Below are 6919 nucleotides of genomic sequence, written 5' to 3'. Positions count from 1 at the left end.
CTCACGGGCGCAGCCGCTCCGCGGAATGTGGGATCTTCCCGGACCGGGGCATGAACCCGCGTCCCCTGCATCGGCAGGCGGACTCTCAACCACTGCACCACCAGGGAAGCCCGAGCAGTCATATTTTGAAAAGAATCTTCTTTTCTGAGCACTAGATCTCAGCAGTGGGCTTAAAATATTCAATAAACCTGTTGTCATCAAATGTGCTGTCATCCAGACTTTGTTGTTCCATTTATAGAGCACAGGCAGAGCAGGTTTAGCATAATTCTTAAGCACCCTAGGATTTTCAGAATGGTAAATAAGCATTGGCTTCAACTTAAAGTCACCAGCTGCATTAGTCCCTAACAAAAGAGGCAGCCTGTCCTTTGAAGCTTTGAAGCTAAGGCATTGACTTCTCCTCTCTAGCTATGAAAGTCCTAGATGGCATCTTCTTCCAATAGAAGGCTGTTTTGCCTACATTGAAAATTTGTTGTTTAGTGTAGCCACCTTCATTAATAACCTTAGCTAGATCTTCTGGATAACTTGCCGCAGCTTCTACATCTGCGCTTGCTGCTTCATCTTGCATTTTGATGTTATGAAGACAGTTTATTTCTTTCAATTTCATGAACAAACCCCTGTTATTGCAGACTTTTCTTCTGCAGCTACTTCACCTCTCTCAGCCTTCATAGAATTCAAAAGAGTTAAGGCCTTGCTCTGGATCAGACCTTGGCGTAAGGAAATGTTGTGACTGGTTTGATCTTCTAACCAGACCACCAAAACTTTCTCCATATCACAAATAAGGCTGTTTTGCTTTCTTATAATGTGTTCACTGGAGTAGCAATTTTAATTTCCTTCAAGAACTTTTCCTTTGCATTCAAAACTTGGCTAACTGTTTAACGCAAGAGGTCTAGTTTTCAGCCTCTCTCTGCTTAAACTGATACCTCATTTAAACAGAGAGACGTTTGACTCTTCCTTTCACTTGAACACTTAGAGGCCGTTGTAGGATTAACTGGCCTAATTTCAATTTCAATTCTTGGGGAATAGGGAGGCCCAAGGAGAGGGGGAGAGATGGGGGAATGGCCAGTCAGAACACACAACAGTTATCAAGTTTGTCATCTTATGTGGGCGAAGTTCATGGTGCCCCAAAACAATTACAATAACATCAAAGATCACTAATCCCAGATCACCACAACAAATAAAGAAAATTTTGAAATATTGCAAGAATTACCAAAATGTGGCAGAGACATGAAGTGAACAAATGCTATTGGAAAAATGGTGCTGATAGACTTGTTTGACGCAGGGTTGCCACAAACCTTCAATTTGTAAAAAATGCAGTATCTGTGAATTGCAATAAAGTGAAGCACAATAAAACAAGGTATGCCTGCATTTATTCAAATGTATAAAATAATGGACGTGGGATGCTATTCATTTCAGCTTCATGTGAAGTGGCAAAGCATGGAAATAATATTACTGTCCGTAAGTACAGACATGCTAAATAAATTCTGGTATATTATACAATAAAATATTATTCAGCCACTAAAAAAAGAGGAACTTCCTCATCTTAATATGAAATGATTGTGAATATATATCATTAAGTAAAAAAAGCAAGGCAGAGATAGTGTCTATGGGGCACTACTGCTTAGTTAAATGGGGGGCAAAGAATGTTTATACATATTTGTTGTATATGCATAAAATATTTCTGAATGGACACAAAAGGACTGAAACATTGGTTGACTGGGGAAACTGAGTGCCTGAGGGACAGGATACCCCTTTTTATTTGAATTTTGAACTAAGTGAATGTTTTAACTGATTAATTTAAATTAACTTTCTTCTATACATTATACAATGCTGATCTAACAGTCATTTAAAACTAAAACGAAACTGACATCCTGAAATAGTGTTTTAATTTTTTCTTTTTATAGTTTATTCTAGATCATGAGTGTATAGTTAATCTCATTAACAATTAGTGACCTTTTGAATTTAGGGTACCTTATGTATATATTAAGGACTGAATTTATTTTTCAAAATGGATTACTTTTTTTAAAAAAATGGATTAATTTTTGGCTGCTTTGGGTCATTGCTGCGCATGGGCTTTCTCTAGTTGTGGCAAGCGGGGGCTACTCTTCCCTGCAGTGCACAGGCTTCTCATTGCAGTGGCTTCTCTTGTTGTGGAGCACGGCTCTAGGCGCATGGGCTTCAGTAGTTGTGGCACGTGGGTTCAGTAGTTGTGGCTCACTGGCTTAGTTGCTCTGCGGCATTTGGGATCTTCCCGGACCAGGGCTCGAACCCGTGTCCCCTGCATTGGCAGGAGGAGTCTTAAGCACTGAGCCACCAGGGAAGCCCCAAATGGATTACTTTTATAGCAAGGAAACTATTAGAGTTAATACTGTCTGCCTAAATCATTTCCTACCAGCAGTGAAATGACTGTATTCAAAATCTAGACAGGCTTATTTTCATTTTTTTAGTTTATTTAGTTTATTGAGCATTTTGTGGGATGCACAAAAGGCCAAGAAAATGTTTTATGTCATTTTAATTCTCATTTTTAATTTTTTCATTAGAGTATAAGATCTATTAAAAAAAAACATATTTGCTGTAAACGCACAGCTTAGTGAGTATTCATAAACCAAACATACTCCAAGTACACAGCACTAAGATCAAAGAACTAGAACATTACCAGCAACCCAAAAGCACTCCATGCCTTTCTTGTCACTACCCCTTCCCCTAGGGTAATCAATACTGTGACTCCTAAGAGCATAACTTAGTTTTGCCTGTTTCCGTACATTATATAAATGTAAACTTAAGGTACTTCCCTTTTGTGTCTGGCTTCTTTTACTCAACAGTGTAGGATTCATTCATATTGTTACAGGTAATTATAAGTGAATCATTCACATTACATACAGAATTCCATATAGTGTAAGTGCGTCACAATTCATTTTCCCATTCTGTTGTCGATGGGCAGTTTCCAGTTTGGGCCATTTATGAATAGGCTGCTATGAACATTCTTGTACATTTCTTTTGAGGAACAGTTATACACATTTCCACCCAGGAGTGAAACTGCTTGATACAGATATGTGCAGCTCTAAAAGATACCACCAAACATTTTTTTTCCTAAAGAGTTGTACCAGTTTATACTCTGACCAGCAGCGAGAGTTCCAGTTGCTCCCCATCTTCCCCAACATTTTGTATTTTTCATTTTAGTTATTCTGGCTGATTTTTAGTGGTATCACTGGAAGCTGGTTTCTGAAAGTACCAACTTCTTTTAGAAATTCTTTCTAAATTATTTATAACCTGGGTAGGTTATAATACCAAAAAAGCCAAAACTGGGGAAGTGGAAGTTAGAGAGAACCTCATTTTTTATGTACCCCTCATTTTACTCTCTGGGGTTCCTATTATATGCACATATTAACTTGAAAAACATATATGTTCCTATATTCCTGAGGTTCAGAAGTTGGTGGGTGATGACACTTTTACTACTCAGTTATTACTCGTGTTGTCACTTTTCTAAGTTAACTGAGGGCTGTGCACTAGTAATGATCTTAAAGTAGACTAAAATCATGGGTCTTCACTGGTGGCGCAGTGCTTAAGAATCCGCCTTTTAATGAAGGGGATGCGCGTTCGATCCCTGGTCAGGGAACTAGATCCCACATGCGTGCCACAACTAAGAGTTCGCATGCCACAACTAAGACCCGGTACAACCTAAATAAATAAATAAAATAAAAATAATTAATTAATTAATTAATTTTAAAAGGAGACTAAAATCATGTACCAGGCCACCCCAAAGAAATGCTTTCTTTACATGGACAAAGATTTCTACTATCATCACCAAGCTAAAAGCCCTCACCACATCCTCTTGGGATGCAGCTAACTAGTGAAACGGTGATGTGCAGACCAATAGGAAACAGCATGTTTTTTGTGAGAAAAAGAGGGTGGGGGGAATCTTTGGTTCCAGCCCAGCAGAGAGTTTCCCATCAAACGTAAGCTCCTCAGCAGGGTCCTCGTGTCTGACATTTCCTGGGCTGGACACCACATCTCATCCCACCACGACCAGATTTTCTCTGAGCCACCGGTGATAATTTCTTTATTTCTCCATCTCTTCCTTCTCACACCGCACACTCACCAACCTGGTGTGTACTTCCCCTGCAGGTTCTGGACCAAGACATGGGGTTGTCCCTGGGGTATGACCCCTCAAATCGGGAGCTGCGTGTGGGAGCTGATGGACTACACAGACGTCATGTGCCAGACCCACGGGAAAAGGGGATCTTTAGCCTCTACTCCACCTTCTCCCATTCAAAGAAGCAAACGATATCTTATTCATCTTTCAAAGATGTACGGGCTTCCCTGGTGGCGCAGTGGTTGGGAGTCTGCCTGTCGATGCAGGGAACGCGGCTTCGCGTCCCGATCCGGGAAGATCCCACGTGCCGCGGAGCGGCTGGACCCGTGAGCCATGGTCGTTGAGCCTGCGCGTCTGGATCCTGTGCTCCGCAACGGGAGAGGTCACAACAGTGAGAGGCCCGCGTACCGCAAAAAAAAAAAAAAAGATGTAGAAACCAAGGTTTGATTGCCTATCCCAGGAAATTATGGCTTTTCTTTTCCAGTACCCATTTAAAACAACAAAGTTTCAGTATGACTGGACAAGCCAGGGGTTACACACAATCCAAAAGTCATCACGTGGAGATGACCTGGACAGGGCAGACTGTTTTCTGTCAGTAACATGTTGGTAACTAATTGTATTTCTAGTGAATCTGGACTTCTCCTGACCAGGAGAAGGGACCTTTGTGTTGGGCCAGGTGAGTGGGAGGGGCCGTGAGTTGGATGAGGTTATAAAGAGTTTGGAAAGTTTTTTTTTTAGAAAAACAGTTTACTGAAAAGGAAGAATAGAGTCGCTTTAAAGAGTATGATCTCTGACAACATTCGTCCTGGGCTGAAATCCTCCTCTCAGCTCTGTGCTTGCTGTTGGCACGACCTTGGGAAGGTTCCCATTTAAACTGTGTGCCTCAGTATTGCCATCAGTAAAATGGGGATGGCAAAGTACCTACCTCCTGGGTTTACTGTGAAGATTACATAATGCCTATGAAGACCTTAGCATGGCTAACTCCACATAGTAAGTGCCCATAAAGTTATAGTTTCTGGTTTTGTTTTGTTTCAAGAAAAAGAAGCAAAAGAACACATGACCAAAGAAGACAGGCTAATTATCCTGTTAGAAAGCATTAAAGGAAAGGGAGGAGAGGAGAGAAAATTTCAGAGCTAGAAAGAGAACCTGGGAAGCAATTACCTTGCTGGGAGGATAGTCTGGGAAACGGGGGGTATCCAGAATTCACAGGAACATTGGCTAGAGAACTCTTCTGCAGAATCCAGGAGACTGTACAAGATGGCAGATCTGTGAGCTCTGAGAGAAGCATTTTTGCCTGTGGTGGAAAGAAGTCCTGAATAGTTCAGCAAAAATAAAACCCACTATTTCTCCAGGAACTAGGAATGGGCAGAAGCTGGAGGCAGGAACAGGAGCCAGAGGTATTCTCTCGGCCAGTCTAAGGAAGTGCTTGCTGACCACAAGAGGAAGGCAAAGAAAGAACATGGGAAAAGGTTGTTTTTTGCTCTAAGCATACGCTAAGCCAATCGCAAAAAAGGAATCTGAGAAGTCACCTAGCTTCAGCTTGAATTTTACATAAGTAACCAAGACCCTTAAAAGAGGAGTAATTGCGTGATGTGGTTTAATGTGCCTGGTGTGTTGGGATCATGTTGAGTGTAGCCGTTGCAATGGACAGAGGGAATGAAGTTCAGTTGAGCCTTGAACAACAAGGGTTTGAAAAGTGCAGGTCAACCCATACACGGATTTTTTTCCAATAGTAAATACTACAGTAATACATGATTTGCAGATGGTTGAATCTAAGGATGCTGAATCATGGATATGGAGGAACCGCTGACAAGGCGGGCAGACAAGAAATTACAGGCAGATTTTCGACTGTGCAGAGGGTTGGCTTCCCTAACCCCCGAGTTGTTCTGGGACCAGCTGTACTACCAGAAAAGATAAAGTGAGGAAAGGCTGTGCACCCAGGAAAGAGGGTTTTAGGTGAAAAGCCCACCCCCACCATCCCTTTACAATGATCCCAAGCAGTGGCAACAGAAAATAACTGAGATTAGTGGCAATAGAAAAATATAAGGAAAGTGAAATCTTCAGTTTGGGGGCTATTTGGGAGAACTCGGACCAAAGGACATCTCACATGTATTTGATAACCCCCAATATTCCTTCTACTTACAGCAGAGGTTGAAAACTCACATGCCTTCAAGGTAAGGTAAATACGCGAACCAATCAAGAGTGGAACAACTGGGTGTCGGGCAGACCGGCAAATGGGAAGGCGCCACATAAAGGAATCCACATTCAATTTTTTCAAAACACAGGCCTTGCCAAAGTAAACACAGAAGTTGGCCCCATTTCCGTGCTACCAGTTTGCAAACACTGTTCTACATGATGTTAAAACATAAAACATGTTCAACAGTTTAGAGGCTAAATAAGACATTTTTAGTCTAAAAAGATCTATGAAAAGCCACTTTTCATTTTAAAGATGATCCCAGTTGAATGGAAAATGAAAAGTCCTGACTTTTTTTTCATCTGCATATTGATAAAGGGGACATTTTAACTCTTACATGAGGTGGAATCTATTTCCCCCTTTTGGGAAAATGGAGGAAATATCCTTTATCTCCGGCAACAAGCTTGGTGCTTGACTCATTGTATGCGTGGGCCTTAAATGTCTGTTGAATTAATAAATAGGGTTATAAGTGGAGCAAAGCACTAGCTGGAGATGGAACCATAACCTCTCTTTTTGAGGTGATAAAACTGAGGGAGTGGACCTCCGGCTCTAACCCTCCTCTTTCCCTTCAGGATATATTTTTGACCCCAAATGTCTACGTAGGAGGTCAAAGACTTCTGTGCTATATGACCTTC

The sequence above is a fragment of the Leucopleurus acutus genome, assembly GCF_964270905.1.
Source record: "Leucopleurus acutus genome assembly, chromosome: 3".
Lineage (NCBI taxonomy): Eukaryota > Metazoa > Chordata > Mammalia > Artiodactyla > Delphinidae > Leucopleurus > Leucopleurus acutus.
This window is presented reverse-complemented; position numbering follows the sequence as displayed.